The sequence below is a fragment of the Talpa occidentalis genome, unplaced genomic scaffold, assembly GCF_014898055.3.
Source record: "Talpa occidentalis isolate TD23 unplaced genomic scaffold, MPIMG_talOcc4v2.1 talOcc4.18, whole genome shotgun sequence".
Classification (NCBI taxonomy): Eukaryota; Metazoa; Chordata; class Mammalia; order Eulipotyphla; family Talpidae; genus Talpa; species Talpa occidentalis.
Genome location: NW_023601851.1, coordinates 12,772,495 through 12,792,962, shown reverse-complemented (window position 1 = coordinate 12,792,962; position 20,468 = coordinate 12,772,495). Strand labels below are relative to the sequence as shown.

General features: G+C 43.6%; 1 long non-coding RNA gene across 1 annotated transcript; it reads left to right on the top strand.

The window, feature by feature from the left end:
• Positions 1-31: 31 nt before the first annotated feature.
• LOC129146178 (uncharacterized) lies at positions 32-4,949 on the top strand. The gene is made up of 3 exons (XR_008552689.1): positions 32-108; positions 691-845; positions 4,872-4,949. It is a non-coding gene; the product is annotated as an uncharacterized LOC129146178 (long non-coding RNA).
• The last annotated feature ends 15,519 nt before the right edge of the window (positions 4,950-20,468 follow it).

The window sequence follows — 20,468 nt, the reverse complement described above, 5'->3', positions numbered from 1 at the left end:
TATTCTCTATATTCTATAATGTGTAGGATTACTAACATTCCTGAGTAGCCAAGGAAACAGTGTCAGAAGCTACTGATAGATAAGAATATTAGTTACAGATTTGGAAAGGTTTGTAAGTAAAAGGGAAATTCAAAAGTAAGATAGTAATTTGTGAGTAACAGAATTCTGTTTACTGAGTACCTTTACCTGGTAAGTAAATACCTTGTTATTTAATAATCTGTCAATCAATTACAAAAGAATAGTGACATAATGATTAAGAGTTATGATAAACTTTTTAAAGATACGGAATTCTTATCTCTTTATTTTATTTTCCAACCTTCCTGTAATAGAAATAATAATTACTGCCATTAATATTAATAGCTAAGACCTACCTAATGTTTACTTTGTGCCAGTGTCTTAAATATCTCACACCTGTAACTCATATGAAATATGAACTTTCTTTTTTAATCTCATTGTATAGCAAAGAAAATGGAGAGAGACAGACAGACATTGATAACTTACCTAAATTCATAGAGCTTGTAAGGCAGAGGGAGGATTTGTCCTCTGGCATTCTGTCTCCAGAGTCAATTAACTTAATCACTTCTGTCTAAGACAGGTTTACATCTAGTCGTAACTATTATATGTGTGTGTGTATTGTTGCATCACTATTTTTTGTATTTATTTTTACTTTATATTTATTTTTTCCCTTAGATCTTGTAAGGCCACGAGATACTTACCAATTTTTTGTTGCGCATGCTGAACTGAAAATATATAAAACACTGGATACACCCTTTTTTTCTACTGGAAAATTGACATTAGGACCACATCAAGAAAAGGGAAAGCAGCATGTTCGCTCAGATATATTGGTAAGTTTATTTCTCCATATATTTATCTTTTTGATATTGGTGCAAGTCTGATTTATTGAACTTGATGAAGCATAAAGTGCTGTTTCCTCAAAAATATTACTACAGTGCTCAGAATTTTTTTAAATTTGTTAATCTATTGAGAGTTAATCAATCTGTGCTTACTTAAAAGTTGTTCTGTGCATAGCAGTGTAACCTTGAGATTCAGAACTTTGATTCAGATGTCTTTAGAACAAAAATCTTAGTGTATAGGTTTGTAAACAATCGTTAAAATTTTAAAGCTTGAGGGGATTTATAGTGATTAAATCTAAATCTCGTTCTCCATCATGCAGTTTAGCAATAATGAGGTGAAAAGAATTCACAATCTTGTAATTAGTTAGCAGCAGACTGGGCACTGGAAGCTAGTTGCTTGAAAAAGTACTCAACAGTATATTATCGTATATAGCAAAATTGCTGGCCTAAGTTATCTCTGTGTTTCTCTCTTTCTCTCTCTCTCTTTTTTTTTAGATTTATTTATTTATGTATACAAGAACTAGAGTTCAGGCTAGAGGTGTGGAGGGTGAGAGGATTCACCAGAGACAGAGTGGGGAGCAGAACAGTGTATTTCAGGCAGATTGACTGAAATACACTGCTGAGGGAGCAGCAGGTGATTTTAAGAGAAGTCTGCTGTGCCTGTGGGTAGTTCCCTGGCAGGGGATCGAACTTGTGCTGCGGTGGCTGCAGATAGCTTCATAGGTTGCATCCTAACCCCTTGCACCACCAGGAAGGCCCTGTGTTTCTCTCTTTAGAGATTCACCTCCTTGCAACTTTTATGTGACATGTGTATGTATGTATATATTAGATATTCATGCAAGTTCATTATTGTATATTTAAAAAACCTTGTTAGTAAAATGTGTGCAAAGTGGGGAGGCTTGTGTTTAGAGAGCCAAACTGAATAAATAAGGAAAAAACATAGAAATACATGCTATAGTAACTTTTCTCTAAAGTTGATATAAATTTTGTTGTTGTTGGGCCTCCCCTGGTGGCGCAGGCGGTTGAGCGACGCGCTGTGAGGCTGTCCACAGCCTCTGCAGCACCGATTCCATCCCAGCCAGCCAGCGAGGGTCCCACATGGCGCGGCAAACCTCTCCTGTCTCTCCCGCTGCTCCCCTCAGTAGTGAATTTTGTCAGTCTGCCTGTTCTGTTCCCCGCTCTGTCTCTGGTGAATCCTTTCTCCCTCCCACGCATCTGACCTGTACCCTGGTTCTTATAAAAAATAAATCTTTAAAAAATTTTTTGTTGTTGTTGTTTTATTAAATTATAAGGGTTCTGGGCCTCCCTCATGGCCTAGGTGTTAAGTCTCAGCACTATCACCACTACAGCCTGAGTTCCATCCCCGGCCAGGGAGCTAACCCACTTATACCTCTCCTGTCTCACTTGCTGGTTCCCTTAGAAGTTTATTACAGTAAATCCACTCTGTCTCTTGTGTACCCTCTCAGTCCCAGCACTTCTGGCCTTCACCCCAGTTCTTCTACACAAAAAATATATAAATTATAAGAGTTCTTTTAGAGCTTTTTTTTCAAATACTTCTTTCCCATTTAGGAAAACAGTATGTCATAGTGGTTAAGAACATGAATTCCGGAATCAAACTAGTTCAAATCCAACTTTTCCATTTCTATCATGACCTTAGAAAGTCACACCCTTAGTGCCCTGCCTTGTCTTCTTCATCTCTGAAAAACTAATATCTATACTTACTTAGTACCCATCTCACTGGTATATATATACATTGAATGAATAAAAATAAAGTGCTCAGAACATTGGCTGGCCTAGAGCAAGTGCTATTATAAAGGCTAGCTGCATTGTGGTAGTTTAGGCTCGTTTCACAAAGTGGTTTAAAAAAAAAGGGAAGTAGGAGGAAGGCGAATTCTCTGAAGCAAAGAAAAAAAAAATCCCAATGGCTGAATCTCGAAATTTGAATTTTGAAGTTTAAAAGCCTTGCAGTTTTTATTTAGTTGCCTTCCCAAAACCAGATTATTTGCAGGATTCTGCTATCTATGTATAAAACGTAAAATTTGCCATGTTTGATTATGGAAGTCTGTATGACTGAAGAGATTTATCTTCTCTTATTTTATTACTCTTGGTACTTGTGTAAATGAATGACTTTTTTTGTCTTTTTTTTAAGATTTATTTTTATATTTTATACAAGAACCAGGGTACAGGACCTCCCCAATGGCACAGCGGTTGAGCGCTGGGCTGTGAAGCTGCCCGTAGCCTTTGCAGCACTTGTTCGATCCCCAGCCACCAGCAAGGGTCCCACATGACGTGCAGACCTCTCCTGCCGCGTCCGCTCCTCCCCTCAGCAGTGTATTTCATCAGTCTGTCTGTCTGGCTCTGGTGAATTCTCTCACCCTCCCGTGCTTCTGACTGTACCCAATGCTTGAATAAATAAACAAATAAACAAACAAACAAATATATAAATAAATCTTTAAAAAAAAAAAAAGAACGGGTACAGACCAGATGCGCGGGAGGGTGAGAGGATTCACCAGAGACAGAGCAGGGAACAGAACAGGCAGACTGACGAAACACACTGCTGAGGGGAGCATCGGGTGAGACAGGAGAGGTCTGCCGTGCCGTGTGGGACCCTCCCAAGCCGGTCGGGATCGAATCAGCACTGCAGGCTGTGGACAGCTTCACAGCATGGCACTCAACCGCCTGTGCCACCAGGGGAGGCCCTTGTCTTTTTTTTTTTAAGATTTATTTTTTTATTTATACAAGGACTGGGATACAGGCCAGAGACACAGGAGGGTAAGAGGATTCACCAGAGAAAGAGTGGGGAGCAGAACAGGCAGATGGACCAAAGACACTGCTAAGGGGAGGAGCGGGCGACAGGAGATGTCTGCCGTGTCATGTGGGTATCTCCCTGGCCAGCCAGGAATCGAACCAGCACTGCAGAGGCTGCGGACAGCTTTACAGCACTGCACTCAACCGGCGGTGCCACTGGGGAGGCCCCGTTTTTTGTCTTTTTGTTCTTTCTTTGACTCATTAGTCAAATTGAGTAGTCTGGTGTCCTAAACTTGGAATCATTAAAGAGAGGTCCATAAAAACCTAGCCATTTTTTCTAATATAAATGGTGCCCATCTATACTATAGTTTTTCAGCTTTACTATAGTATAAAAGCAATATGTATTCAGTAAAAACTGGGTGGCAGCAGCAGCAGCAGCAATGCTCCCAGCCAGCATTTTCAGTTTGTGATATTATCACTTTACAATGGGTTTATTCGGACATTGTAAGTTGAGGAAGGTCCATATAGTAAAGTGACATTCTTTACAGTGATTCTAAGTTTTCATAAGCCAATAAATAATAATGAAAAAAAAAAGACTTTTTTCCCTGTATAGTTTCCTATTGCCAGTCTAAAAAATGACCACAAATTTTGTGACTTGAAAGGACACCCACTATTATCATAGTTAGGTCAGTTATAAAAGTCTGGTGGACTTCACTATTTCGAACCAAGATATCGGCAGATCTGTATTCTTCTCTGGAGGTTCATAGGTTGAATCTGTTTTCAAGTTCTGTGGTTAGCAAAGATCAGTTCCATGTATTTAAATGGCTGAGGTTCTCGTTTCTTCACTGGCTATTAATCAGTATGTTATTTTCAAGATCTGGAAATAGTCTGTATTCCTTGGTTCCTGACCCTCTTCAGTGCTAACAACAGTGTATCTCATGTTTCATTTCTCTCACTCCTCTGTTTCATCTCTCCAAGGCTTCCAGCAGGAGAAATTTTTATTTCTATTTTTAAGGGCTTATACAACTAGATTAGACCCAACTAGATAACTCAAGGTTATCTTTCTAAGGCCCCTTTTACTACCTAACAGTAAATTCTGAAGATTAGCATCTGGGCATCTTGGCTGGAGGCTGTGTGTGATGGCAGCGGCGGGGCGGGGGTGGGGTGAGGGGTGTGTGTGTGTGTACGGGGGAGGGTTACTAGGGCCCTTATTTCCTTAATTCTTTGTTGTGGTTCAACTTGAAATGAAATTGGTTTTTAAATTTACAGGTTTTTTATGTTAAGTTTGGTAACCTTTTATGTACCTTACATGAAACACCTTATGTGATAACAACTGGGGATTCATTCTCTGTTCCTTCAGGTAAGAATAATTAAAGACATTCTCTTTCACATATTATAGCATTTTTATAGATACTCATGAGCACCCTGAAGATTGAAACCAGTGATCAAAATTAAGCATGATGTCATTGATGCTAAAGAAGCTTGGTACATATTTTCTTTTAGTTTTATCACTAAAGAAGTATTTTAATACTTGAAATTTGAATATATGAAATGTGAAGAATTGTGAAATACAAATAAATACAAGAAAATATAAGAATTGCTTATTGCTGAAAATATTTACTTAGAATATAGGTTGTCTCCAGGATAGAAGAAAAGTTACTATCTTTAAGACATCGTGTAGTCACACAATTTTGAGTAGGTTATTTATTTTAAGATTTATTTATTAGGCCCTCCCTGGTGGCAGGGGTTAAAGACACAGCGCTACTGCCAGCCACTATGGCACAAGTTCAGTCGGCTAGGGGGCTAACCTACATGGCGCAACAGACTTCTCCTGTCTCACCCTCTACTCCCCTCAGCAGTGTTTTGCTGCATAAAAGAACTGGGGTGCAGGCCAGAGGTGCAGAGGTGAGAGGCTTCACCAAAGACAGAGTGGGGAGCAGAAAAGGCATATCTGCTGAAGTACACTGCTGAGGGGAACAGTGGGCGAGACAGGAGAGGTCTGCTGTGCCATGTGGGTTAGCTCCCTGGCCTGGGCTCGAACTCATGCCACAGTGGCTGGCAATAGCTTGATAGGGCTGACACTTTAACCCCTGCACCACCAGGGAGGCCCTTGAGTAGGTTATTTAAACATACAGAATATTGTATGTTTGAAGAACACAGTATTGAAGAATACGGATTTGGGGAATAGGAATTTTAATTTATTCATTTGTTTTCGTTCATTCAACAAACGTGAATGAGAGTCTGCCTAGCATTGCTCTAAGAGTGAAGGATATATAAGTGAACAAAATAGGAAAAAAATCCTGCTGTCATGGAGCTTACATTCTAATGAAAACAAAAAAAAATATTTGTATGTACCAGCACTGTTGTGAATACAACATTTACTGATGCAGTTAAGTTTAATATGTATCAGTTTATTCTATATAGAAAGTTACAGTATGGTACTCAGTCCTGTAAAACCTACTTTATGTGTGGCTGGCTATTCATCTATATTTCATTTTTGCTGTTATTTGTCAACTTATTTAAGAGTAGCTTTTACTTAATATGTTACATTTTTACTATTTTATTTATGTTACCTTTCATACTTGCTTGTACATGCATGTGTCTGGTTTAGGGTACTCCATAGCAGTTCCAAAAATTGAACAATGATTAGATGCAGGAAGAGATTTTACTTCCTGAACCCTTGTCTTTTTGCATTCATTGTCAGAATGACAATGAAGGTTACATTCTTTCAAACCTTATCTGGATCATAGGCAGTGGCTAACACAGATTTTTCAGTTTGTGGAATTAGTTACTTAGGGTTAGGTGGATTGATTATTTTTATTTGGTGCTGCTATATATATAATTGCTTAGTGATGACTATTTAATCAAGAGGAAATGATTTCTATGGAAATAATTTTTCTTATCACTCTATTTCTAGGTAATTATTACAACATCAAAAATCTTCTGGATGAGCAAAGTGTACTTCTTTTTACTCAGATAAAAAGATGAAATATGAGGCAAAGTTTAGATGTGTATGTGCGTGCATGTGCATGAGTGTATATATACACATATACACACAACGGTTTGTACAGTTGGAACATTTCTCTTTGTAATTATTTGCACTATTTTAAAATAATAAAATTTTATTTAGTTTTCTGTTACTTGTATCAGATATTTCAAGTTCCCATATCTTAATTTTTCCACAAATATACACTTGACCTCTAGTGGTTCCCATGCTTATAATATTTTGATAATATAAAATCAAAATTATTGCTTGCAGTGAAATACAATATGTTTATTTGTCAGAAGATATCTGATTAATATATCCATTTATTTAAAAGTCATTTCCAAATTTTAGTTTTAAATCACTAATTGTTAAGACAACCAAAAAATAGAGAACTGTAGGAAAATAGTACATCTGTATTAGTTTCCTTGGACTTTTGTAACAAACTAGTACAAACTGGGTGACTTAAAATAACAAAAAATCTGGAGCGTCAGAAATCAAAGTATCAGCAGAGATTCTCTCTCTCTCCTCTCTCAATCTCTGTCTGAATCTCTCTGAAACCTTTAAGGGTGAAGCCTTTCTCTCTTTGGTGTTCTTTTAACATCAGTAGTATTTTTTGTTAGAGACTGTCCTGTGCCATTGCTTTCTGTGCTCGGTTCCCTTCACCTTTCTAATATTCAGTGAAATATCTCACTAAATACATCTAGGCCATGCAGTCTAATTTTTTTTTTTCTTATCTTATTTTTTTAAGATTTATTTTATTTATACAAGAGCTGGGGTACAGGCCAGAGGTGCAGGAGGGTAAGAAAATTCACCAAAGACAAAGTGGGGAGCAGGGCAGGCAGTCGGACCGAAAGCACTGCTGAGGGGAGCAGCAGGCGAGACAGGCGAGGCCTACCACACCATGTGGGTCTCTCCTGGCCAGCCGGGATTCGAACCCGTGCTGCAGAGGCTGTGGACAGCTCCATAGTGCTGTGCTCTACCCAGTGTGCCACCAGGGAGACCCAAGAGTCCAATTTTTAGTTATTATTTTTTGTGGTATGTCTGTGTATATATATATGTATATATGTGTATATATGTCTGTGTATGTGTGTATATATATACGTATACATGCTATAATTACAAACACAGTTGATGTTTCATGGTAAATTATACTTAGGCCAGCCTCCTACTCATGTACTTTATTGCAATTTCCTAATGAAGGAATATCCTTTTATATATATATACCTTTTCCTAAACCTTTTCCTACAAACAAAATATACCTTTTCCTACAGATTTTCAACACCTGTAATAGGTTTATTGTCAAAACACAGCAGTTGTTTGACTCTGATTTGCAGGTTGGGATAAATTTATCAATAAGTTTCAATCACATCTGTTATTTTCTGTTATTTTCATTCCCCTATAGCTGATAACCTCCAGGTGCAAGAAGATCTTGGGGTAAGCCTGTTTCTCCTACTGTCTACTCATCTAGACATCTGGGTACTCTGTGTGGTTGCAGAAGATCTTCACTATATCTTTTTTTTTAAAGATTTATTTATGTATTTAAGAACTGGGGTGTAGCCAGAGATGTAGGGGGGTGGTGAGAGGATTTACTAGAGACAGAGTGGGGAGTAGAACAGGTGAGTGACTGAAATACACTGCTGAGGATAGCAGCGGGTAAGACAGGAGAGGTCTGCTGCCATGTGGCTTAACTCCTGGCTGGGGATGGAACTCAGGCAGCTGTGGCTGGCGATAGCTTGATAGCACCGTGTCTTTAACCCTTGCGCCATCAGGAAGGCCCCTTTTCACTAAGTCTTAAGTCTGTCTTCTGGTATATCCTCATATGGGAAGAGATCAGCTCTGCATCCAAGTTCTTCTGTGAAGGATTTTGGTAGCATCCAGCAATAGCTAGCTTTACAATGGCCTCCGATTTCTGCTGGTCAAACTGAGCAACTGTTACTTGTTTAAATCCACCTGGTAGCCCGAGTTTGAGGTTTCTATTTACTCTTCCATTTGTTTTCAGAAAATGCCATGTATTTTGTGTTCATTGTGACAACATAATCTCCACAGTCATTTGGGTCACTTTAGAGGAATTCACACAGCTTCCCACCAGCAGGACTGTCTTCTTTTCCAGGCTCCAAAGCCAGTCTCCTATAGCCGATTTTAATACTTTTAGAAGCAGCAGCAACTTCAGTAAATGATAGCTTTAAGAGCAACTAAAAGAACCCTTTATTTTTCTAATTAAAACATCTGCCTTATTGATTCACAATAGTGCTTAAAATGATCGTTTTTTCCTTTATTTTTATTTTTTAAATAATCCAGCTTTGGAGGACTAGTAAACATTTTCTGAATAGGCTACATCTTAACATCTTTCATACTTATCAATGCCACCATAAAGGGATTAGTTTAACTTCCACCATCTTATCACCTGGTAGTGATTTGAATACAATGGACATAGGACAGAAAATCAGAGAAGGGGTATAGGGAAGATTGATGGTTTTGAGTGAGGATGTTTAGTGCCCTGCAATGGTTGATTTTGATCATTTCATCCAGTTTTATACTTAGGCTTTTTTTCCTTTTTTCGTGGAGAGGAACCTCTTTAAACTGACATAACTAAAAATCTTCTTTTACAAGTGTATGTGGACACTTCCGAAGTAGCTTAGTTTGAGTCATTTTACTGTTTCATCCCCCTCATCTGTCTATACAGAAGGGCTGGTGACCCTTTGAGGGGCTCTGAGACCTTGAGCTTGATAGGTATGTTCCCACCTGTAGGGTAAAGAAAATATCAGGCTTTTCTGACCTTCCGCCATCAGGATAGATGATGGATCCTTGTCCTGAATGCATGCCTGATGGCGGGCACCTGGAATAGGGTGTGGGCATAGGTAGATGGGATTCAGCTGAGCTAAGACTGTGCTTTTAAGGGCGGCGTCACGGGGACGCCAGCAGCAGCAGCAGCAGCAGCAGCAGCAGCAGCAGCAGCAGCAGCAGCAGCAGCAGCAGCAGCAGCAGCAGCAGCAGCAGAGCAGCAGCAGCAGCAGCAGCAGCAGCAGCAGCAGAAGCAGCTGATGAGAAGCTGAGAAGCAGCAGAACCAACGCTAGAGAGCCCAGATAGCCATGTGCCTGGTGAACCCCAATAAAAGACCTGCAAAACCACTGAGGACTCTGACTCCTCCTTTACCCGGTCTACATGGGATCAGAAAACCTGCTCTGTGCCTAGTCCTGCCTCTACACCACCAAAAGTGGGATCTAAAACTGTGTTGGACTATAAACCAGAGGCACACTATGGGGGTAGGAGTGGGGAAAGGAGGGATTGGGGTCAAAATAAGGGGAGTGCAATTGTATGGGGAATATATAAATTAAAAAATATAAAAAAATAAAAAATAAATAAAAGTGTTGGGGGACATTTAGCTGGAGCAGACCTCCTGTAAGGGCAGGATAGGACACTGAGTAGGTTATGATCTGAGCAGATGGGGTAAGGAGAAGAGTCCTGGAGGCCTCAGTGGCTTTTCAGGCTTTTATTTGGATTTACCAGGTACACGGCAGGCAGGAGTGCTGGAGGGCCAGGAGGCTGGCAGGTCTTTCAGCCCCCAGCAAGTCTTCACTCTTTCTGGGCTCTCGGGCCTTCTCTCATGGCCTCTGCTTCTCTGCTGTTTCGTTCTTTAGTTCTCTTTGCTTCTGCTGGTGTCCCTGGGATGCCACCCTTAAAAGCCAGTCTCAGCCCAGGTGAATCCCATCTACCTATGCCCACACCCTATTCCAGGTGCCTGCCATCAGGCATGCATTCAGGACCACAGGGATCCATCATCAATCCTAATGGCAGGAGGGCAGAAAAGCCGGATGCTTTTTCACTTACCCTACACCTACTATATGAAGGAACTCTGCAGAATAAAGGACTTGAGAAAATTACCCTCCCATCATGCACCTGTCAAAAAAAAAAAAAAAAAAAAGAACGGGCCTCCCTGGTGGCGCAAGGGTTAATAAGCACTTCACTATGAAGCAATCTGCAGCAAGAGTTCGATCCCCAGCCAGCCAGGGAGCAACCCATATGGCGAAGCAGACCTCTACTGTCTTGCCTGGTGCTCCCCTCAGCAGTGTATTTCGGTAGATCTGCCTGTTCTGTTCCCCACTCTGTCTCTGGTGAATCCTCTAAGCCCCCTGCATCTCTGGCCTGTACCCCAGCTCTTGTATGCATAAATAAATAAATCTTTAAAAAAAATTCTTAAAACTATGCATACATGCATTTGACAAGAGAGTCAGCATTTGGGCCCCTGCACCCAGAGGGCATCAGTGTCTTAGATTGTAAAAGCATCCATTAAAAAAAGCATCCATTAGTTTTTTTTTTCTAATGCCTTTTCTTATTAAAAAAAAAAAAAAAAAAAAAAAACAACACACCCAATAGTTAAAAACAGAAGAGGAGAGGAGGACTTAAAGAGCAGAGAGAAAACAATACAACCATTTAATATTGCTACATCACTGAGAACAGACTGTCAAGAAAGTAAACAAGGAGTAAAAGTATTTTAAATCTACATGGAAGCACCACCGGAGAGCCTAGCTGAGGGCATACCTGAGTGCTACCACCAGTCTTAGAGTTTTGAGCACACTCATCTCATCCATTCATCTATTCATTCAATCAGGATTTGCTGAGATGCTACAATGGTTACCATAACCTTGATGTGTTCTGAGAAAAATGGTCCTCAAGACCATATGTAGGATAAACAAAATTATCAGCTTTTTCATGTCTTCCTGTCATGAGCATGTCTGATCAGGGCCTGAGGTCTTGCCCTGTAATTATGGACACTTGGGCCCAGGAAGCACTGGACATGCGTTGTAGGGTAAGGTAAGTATCAGGCTTTTCTGCCCTCCCGCCATCAGGATAAATGAAGGAAACCTGTGGTCCTGAATGCATGCCTGATGGCGGGCACCTGGAATAGGGTGTGGGCATAGGTAGATGGGATTCACCTGGGCTGAGACTGGGCTTTTTATGGCGGTGTCAGGGGACACCAGCAGAAGCAGAGAAGCAGAAGCAGAACTACCAGAGAACGCTAGAGAGCCCAGAAAGAGTGAAGACTTGCTGGGGGCTGGGATCCCTGCCAGCCTCGCAGCCCCTCAGCCCCCCCAGTACCCCTGCCTGCTGTGTACCTGGTAAATCCTAATAAAAGCCTGCAAAATCCACCAAGGGCTCAGGACTCTCTCCTCCTTTACCCCATCTGCATAGAATCCTAGAAATCCTGCTCCGTGTCTTCCTGCCCCTTACCTTTGGCGTAAGTCAGCAAGATGATCCATGCAGACGGGTAAGGAGCACTCCAAAGACTCAGGAGGGACTGAAGAGTAGCAGACTGAGCCTGTGACAGCGCTGGAGGTGCCAGGGCAGCACAGGGGGTGGACAAGATCCAGGAGCTACAGGATGAGACCTCGCCTGGAGGAGGAGACAGCCAAGAGGACCAGCCAATGATCCCCAAGGCAGCAAGAATCATTGGGGAAGAAAGGACCATTCTTCAGAGCTCGCCAGTGTGGACAAAGGGAAAAGCCGATGAACTTGGACTAATGGACTAACAATCCTGCCAGAAGCCAGAGGACCTTGGCGAGTTTAATATGTTTTGGGGACCCTGGGGGTGCATGTTATCATTTAAAATCAAGGCATGGTGTAAGGGCAGGACCGGACACGGTGCAGGTTTTCTGATCCCATGCAGACCGGGTAAAGGAGGAGTCAGTCCTCAGTGGTTTTGCAGGTCTTTTATGTGGGGTTCACCAGGCATATGGCAGGCAGGGGTGCTGCCTTTGGGGCTGGGAGGCTAGCAGGCCTCCCAGCCCCAGCAAGTCTTCACTCTATCTGGGCTCTCTGGAGTTGGTTCTGCTGCTTCTCGGCTTCTCTTTCGGCTTCGGCTTCTTCTACTACTGCTGCTGCTGCTGCTGCTGCTGGTGCTGCTGGCGTCCCCCCGTGACGCCGCCCTTAAAAGCACAGTCTTAGCTCAGCGGAATCCCATCTACCTATGCCCACACCCTATTCCAGGTGCCTGCCATCAGGCATGCATTCAGGACAAGGATCCTTCATCTATCCTGATGGCGGAAGGGCAGAAAAGCCTGATATTTTCTTTACCCTACACATGGCCAGTGGGCCTTGGTCTAAGAGCCCACAGTTGGCTGAGGGAGGAAGTCCTCACCAAGTTCTCTGCAGCCAGGCAGAGAAAAAGCCAACTGAGAAAGCAAAAGCTGGTACTGAGATTGAGAAGCTCTGAGTGGCTGTTAAGCACTAGGTAAGCTAAAGAAGGCCAGTGAGTCTCTTAAAATCAGCTGTGGGTGAGGATGTGGAGAAAAAGGAACTCTTGTGCACTGTTGGTGGGAGTGCAAACTGGTCCAACCACTATGGAGAGCTGTGTGGAGATTTCTGGACCTACTAAACATAGAGCTTCCATAGGATCCAGCAATTCCACTCCTAGGTATTTACCCAAAGGACACAGAAACATCAATTCCAAAGAGCACCTGCACTCCTATGTTTATAGCAGCACTGTTTACAATAGCTAAGCTTTGGAAACAACCCAAATGCCCAAAAATAGATGACTGGATCAAGAAGATGTGGTACATATATACCATGGAATATTACTCAGCATTCAAAAAAGATAAACACATGCAATTTGCAGCAACATGGATGGCACTGGAAGGGATCATGCTCAGCGAAATAAGCCAAAAGAAAAGAAAAATACCGGATGGTCTCACTCATAGCAGGATCTAGAAAACTTAAATAAGGGACCAGGAAAATGAATATAAGAAAGTGAAAATCAAAATCAACAAAAAACTATGAACCAGAGACACTTGTTGGGGGGTGGGGGGCGGGAGGGGAAGGATTGGGGTCAGAATGGGGCGTTTGCAATTGTATGGGGGAATATAAAAATAAAATTTAATATTAAAAAAAAAAAATCAGCTGTGGGTGATGCCCTGCTCATAGTTGAGTGAGGGTGAGGAGCTGAGGAACCGGTCCTTGGGGGACAGGTGGGGAACGTGGCTTGTAGTGGAGCCCAAGCCTAAGAGGGGACCCAAGAGAGGCCTCATGTGGAGCGTGCATCCACAGATCCCCGACCCTTGTGCTTGTGCAATGGGTTGGCCTGAGTGCAGGGGTCTGCGTGTTGCATTGGTGGCTATGAAAGCCCAGTGTTGGAGTGACTGCAGACAGAAACACTGAGGGTTGGGCGATTACCCCCAAAGAGTACAGAATTGCCAATCCAGGAGTGCGTGCATCCTGGGGGTGGATGTAGTGTGCAGCTTGTGGCTTACACTACAGCTGGAGAAGGCCAGGAAGCCTGATGACTCCTAGTGTGTTACAGCAGATGCTGTGAGTGGGTCCCCTCCCTTGTATGAGCAGTGCCTTTGGCAGCAGATTTGGTGGTTCATGTGCTGGTGCCAGTAATTGTCTTTTGCCACTATGTTGGTGCCCTGCCTGGACTAATTTGTTCTGTTGTATTTTGTTATATTGTAATGTATTTCATTTGCTTTTGTGGGCCATGGCTGCAGTGTTCTATTGCCAAGAGAAACATATATGACTTGTATAGACTGGCAGAAAATCCTGAAGGGGTGGATTGTAGGGTAAGGTAAAAGCATCAGGCTTTTCTGCCCTCCCACCATTAGGATAGATGACGGAACCCTACGGTACTGAATGCATGCCTGATGGCGGGCACCTGGAATAGGATGTGGGCATAGGTAGATGGGATTCACCTCTGCTAAGACTGGGCTTTTAAGGGCGGCATCATGAGGACGCCAGCAGAAGAAGCAGAAGCAGAACCACGAGAGAAGCAGAGAGAATATGAGAGAAGGCCGAAGAGCCTGGAAAGAATGAAGTCTTGCTGGAGACCGGGAGGCCTGCCAGCCTCCTGGCCCCCCAGCACCCCTGCCTGCCGTGTACCTGGTAATTCCAATAAAAGCCTGCAAAAGCCACTGAGGGCTCTTGGACTCCCTCCTCCTTTACCCTGTCTGCTGGATCAGAAAACCTGCTCTGTGGTCTTCCTGCCATTACATGCGTATATGTAAATGGGGGCACGTGTGGCCAGGGTCTGTAAGGGTGTCTTCACTCTGAGGGCTGGATGACAGAGGAAGGAGACAGCCAGAGGAATTAATTCTGAGAGAGAAAGCTGATCTGTCCTGATTCAGCAGCAAAGGCCTGTAAAATATCCTAGGCTCCAAAATTATCTTTTCATCTGCGAGAATTGATGATGAACCTACCAGGCCTGGGATGATTGCAAAACACCATATAAAAACACAATCTGGATGGCCTCCCTGGTGGTGCAAGGGTTTGAGTGCAGCACTGTGAAGCTATTTGCAGATACTGCAGCATAAGTTCGGTCCCCGGTCAGGGAGGTGACCTGTGACCCACATGGTGAAGGTACAGCAGACTTCTCCTGTCTCAGCAGTGTATTTCCCCTGCTATTTCCCCTCAGCAGTGTATTTCAGTCAATCCGTCAGTTCTGCTCCCACTCTCTCTCGTGAATCCTTTCATGTACCCCCTAACACCTCTGACCTGTACCCCAGTTCTTATATGCATGAATAAATCTTAAAAAAAAAATAAAAAAGCAATCTGAAGATATCACCAAGCTGGCGATAGAAGAGTTTCCTTGCTTTCCTTCCCAAATGAATAAATAGCAATTAACTGGAAATCACACCAAGGGAGTCCTGAGCCACAGGCTGAGATTAAATCACTCCTTGTACCTCAGAGACCAATACAGGCTGCACCTGAGGGAATAGAGTGGCTATTCATGCTGCAGTGGGCTGAAGGGCGGTGGAAACACCTGGAGGCTGTGGTCAGGGATGGAGGACTCAGAAGTGGGGTGGCTGTCCTCATCAGGGATTCTAGGGAGGAAAGGGTGTGGAAGTACATGCCCTTGATTTGGTGACGCCCACGTGGAGGACAGAACCTCTACCCAGACTGGCAGGGTGGCTCAGGGTTGAGTTCTGATGACCTAGAAGGCCTCCAGTGGCTCCCACCCAAGGTGGCATGAGCTCTGCTCCAATACTGGCCTCATTTGCTTTCAAATCCCAGCTTTGAAGTCTTAAAGCTATAACTTAACCACCATTCAGTCCCCTCCGTTGTAAATTGACGATCATAACTCTCGTCCTCTGATCTGCTCCAGAGTTCTTGCAAGGATCAAAAGGGATAACATGCGAAAGTGCTTTGCAAAGTGTAAAATGCTAGTTAAATGTGGGTATTATTATTGCTCAGGAAGAACACTTAGCTCATTGCTTAGTAATGGTGAGGCAAACAGTGTCACTAAATAAGACAATATAATGGTCTTAAGAGGCTCTAATTCAGTTTCTCCTTTTTATTCAAGCACACAATTGAATTCTAACACTTCACAGGCTGAAATGGGCCCTGTGGAGGCAGATAAGGAAAATTAGAACAAGGAGCTATTTGCTCCCTCATTTTAATAACTGAGTCAAGGAGCAGGCACTTTGATACAGGAAAGAAGGAACACTCTCTTACTCAGTCCTCGGTGAGAAAATAACTCTATTACCAAGCAGGCCCTCTAGAATCAAGGACACCGGCACTGCTCACGGAGACTGCTCCCAGCACAGGAAGGAGAAAGACGCCATCCGCATCAATACAGTGTGCTCAATATGTAAAATCAGACTAGAGTCACCACCATTCACGAGACAGTCATTTTCACAGATCTTTTTCCCCTTTTTAAATAATTGCGTACTGAAGTGGTAGATCATGGGTGATGGAAGCTAAGAGTAAAATTTAGGATGGAGGTATCAAAAGACCAGAAAATGGAGGTGGGGGTAGAAATGATCAACACAGTCACTCAACCAGCTATAGAAATGAAAAACCCTTAGGCTCCAGCTGCTATACTAAGTCTCAGACTGCTATAGAAAGTATCTGGAGGTGCAGACCAGAGGTGGGGATATGGAGATGGAGGGCCATTGTCAAGAATTGCTGGTGCTTACAAATGAACTAGTCACTTGGCTAGAAGTAATTAATTTAAAAGCAGACAACAATTCCACAAAGGAACAAACTCCTCCCATAAAGAACAGTCTATCAATACTGTTTCTGCCCTGGCAAGATACAGCTCTTCCGCCCACCTGCTGCTATGCAGTGCCTCTTAACAAACCTGTCCTTTTCGGAAGAAAAGAGACAGCTCTTTTCTGCCCACTTGTGTCTGTGCAAGTATCCTCTTTTTCCTTTCCTTTTTTAATATATCTTTTTAAAAAAGATTTATTTATTTATGCATATGAGAATGGGGTGCAGGCCAAAGGTGCAGGGGGTGAGTGGATCAACCGGAAACAGAGTGGGGCACAAAACAGGCAGATTGACTGAAATATACTGCTGAGAGGAGAAGCAGGCGAGCCAGGAGATGTCTGCAGCACCATGTGGGTTGCTCCCTAGCTGGGGATAGAACTTGTGCTGCAGTGGCTGTGGTCAGCTTAATAGTGATACCAGAATTGTCAGGTCTAGTCTCCCAGCCAGGAACGGATTCAAGCTGCAGGGCAGCGCTGAGCCCCAGCCACTAGACCCCCCACGGGTTGGTGTCTCACGAAGCCACAGCAGGAACTTCGCAGACGCTCAGGCAAGCAAGCGAGCAAAGGCAGGTTTGTTTAGAAGAAAAAGTCTATTGATGAGAAAAAGAACAGAAATTAAGTGGGACTTCCAGGCCAGGGAACCAGGCCTGGGAGGGGAAAGGAAGCCAAAGTGAAGTCCTGTCTCAGGGAATATATACTTTCTTTCCCTGATTATTCTAAAGCTCTACCAGTCTCTTTGTGATTGGTCAGTTTTTGGCTGTCTCACTTAATTTGCTACTGAGTGGGAGATCTTCACATTCCTTATCTAACAGGTCTGTCTTTCCCCATTTGTTATATCTTTATCTTTATGGTCTAGCCCTCCCGATGAGCATCTTTACACTTTATCTTATCATCTGAAGAAAACAGGACCATCCTTAACAAGATTATCTGTAGTGCTAGATGTTTGTTTTTCCCAGTGGAATTGGTTTAATTTCCTTGCTCATCCTTATCTCTGAAGCCTCCCTAAATTCTTCAGAGTTCCCCTCCTGCACTGTCCCTAAAACTGCCTAATAACCCTAGCTTGCCCTGTCTCAAAGGGAAAAGGAAATATGGAAAATGTACAACTCAGGAAGAAAACAGGGAAATAAAGTCTTTAATGTGTCCTACCCGATCTGCCGACATGGAAACCCAAAGTCACTCTCAGAGCTGGCCAGACGGTGCAAGCTGGTGGAGAGCCAAAATTGGAGAACCCCCCAAGCCCACATGTCTCGCTTTATATTAACCTGGCTACTTAACCCCACCCTCAGGTCCCAGTCACCTTCCCTTCCCTGGTGATGGTATTTGGAGTTCCCAGTGTCTTTGGCTTTGGCCTGGGGTGGGGGTGGATTCCACAAAGCCTGTATGGAATTAGCTTTAGGACATCCTTTTCCCCCTAACAACCCAAGCACATGCTAAATACCACCACTGCCCCATTCACATCTCTGCCTCAGAGTCCACAACCAGCCAGGTGCCAGCTCCCGAAGTAGAGCCCCGAGGAGACCCAGCAGGACAAGAGCCAGAATCACTTCTGTTAGTCACTCTTTATTGGTTGCTCTCACCCTTCACCCCAGGGGGACAGCAGGAAGCCACGTGTGAGGCAGCACCAGAAGGCAGGGAGTGTGGGGCTGGGCCCCAGCACAGAGTGCACCCCAGGGCCAGGGAGTCCCTCCCCCCACAGCAGTGTGGCCTTCACAACGCTGGGAACAGCTGCATGTACTGTCATTTTCTTTTCTTTTTTTTTTGCTTTAATAATAAAAGAGGAAAGGAAAATTGTGTATAATGTGTATGCTATTCTTGCTATCTACATTACGTATAAAATATAGACTCTTTTTACTTTATAACACACATCTTTCACCTTGATAAATAACTTCAACATATCTAGTATACATGCCTTGACCTTGTCTATATATGTTTGGTTTTCTACATACATACATACATATATATAAATACATACATATAATTACTCACATCTGTAAAACACAGTAAATACATCCTCAACAATGACAACTGAACAAATGCAATTTTGGTTTAAAAAATGAAGTATTTCTGTGAAAGCACCAGGCAGCAAACAGAAAGCCATAACTGCTAGAAACTTCTTCCTCCCCTCTGCTAGACACAGGGCAGAATTAAATATGTTTGGTTGCCTAAACAACAAAAAGGGGTCTAAGGAGTTGGTCAGGTCCCTACTTTTGTTTCTTTCCTGGGATTTGACTAGAGTTACAAGTAAATCATTACATTCAGAAGGACACCAAGGTGTCCCAGTGATGCTTCAGGGACAGCAGAGACCCGCACAGGAAGGGAAACACAATGGCAGCAGGCCACATGGGGCAGAGCCCGGCCTGCCTGACAGCCTAGCTAAGTGCAGAGCCATCACGTATAGCACAGTCTTGCTATTACTCTGCTCACTGTGTAAACAGAAAGGGTGCAGCAGATTCAAGAGTATTCAGCAGTGCAACACTGTAGTAGCCTGACTGAGAGTCAGATGCTCGGTGCCCTGTCCAGGACTCCAGCACAGAGAGACTGGGATGTGGGGAAGAGGAAGGTTCTGAGGCCACTGCTTTGCACTGCTCACTGACTGGGGTCACTCAGTAGTTCTGGCTTCATCTCAAGATCCAGTGAGACCACCGAGCCTATCGCCTGTTGTAGCTGACCAGGAGGTCTTCACGGTTCTTATAAGAAGTGCTGGAAGCCACTCAGGAGGGCCACTCCTGAAATGGGAGCACTCCCTGTCTGTCCACTTTCCTGCCCAGGGGGAGGACAGCCCAATGGCTGCAAAGTCTGCAGCCACATGTGAAGTAGCACACCTTTCTTTCTCTGCCTCCAACTGTTATAGACAGGGGAGGGCCAGCCCAAACCTGCAAACCTGCTATTCTAAATGGGTCTGCCATCCGCCGCATCAACACAAACATGTAAGACTTTAATGGGAGAACTTTAATAAAACTAGGAAACAATACAGGTAAGGCAAATAGTCTAGTTTCTAAATGAAGCACCCAAAGTTACCCGTCCCCTCGTGGGTAAAAGTCCATCAAATGGGATTGGCCCAGAGCAAGGCCCAAAGCCTGCCACAAGTCTAAAGCATCTTCCAGTGGGGACCCACGCAAAGGGTCAGAAATAACCAGACAAGCCCGGAAGGAAAGAGCAAAATCAACATCAAGATAAAAAACTGCCATTGTCACCTCCCCATGGGCTCACCCACATCTGTGTCACCCAGTCTCACCAAAAAGACAAGCGCAGTTTCTTCACGTGTCTCTAGGCTCCATGCGCCTCCTCCAGGTCTCCTGGCTCCATCCTGCTTCCTTCCTCAGTCTCTTCTGCAGCTTCTCCTCTTCCTGCTCAGCTCCACCTTCCCTTGGTGGGGCAGGGAACTCCCCCTTTCTGGGGACCACCCTGTTGCACAACCAGGCTTCAAAAGGGAACTGAAAAGCAGGGTGAACTCTGATCTTTTTGTTTAATGAACTCCCACTTCTACAGCCTGCAGTAGAAAAACGGAGGCAGTGGGTGCAGCAGAGTCCTCAGGCAGTGGAGCCCTAGGTCTGGATCTAGGATTGGGGTGGGGGCAACCTAAGGAGAGCTGGCCTCAGGAAATCCAAAAAGTAAACATCTGAATTGGTGTCTCTGTTCTTACCTACTATAAGACAAATCGGAGAGAACTGTTCACCTTACAATCACAATGGGAATGTTTAAACAGCTAGTTTTTTTTGGTGAGTCGAGACATAATTGAGTTTCTAAAAACATTCAGTTAGCTACAATACAACAAAAACATTCTGTAGCTAAACATTCAGTTAGCTACATTACAGTCCTTAGCAGGTGTGAGTTCTAGCTGCAAGTCATACACCAACCAGCCAGGACCTCAGCCAAGTCACTTCACCTCTGAGCTTCCCTCT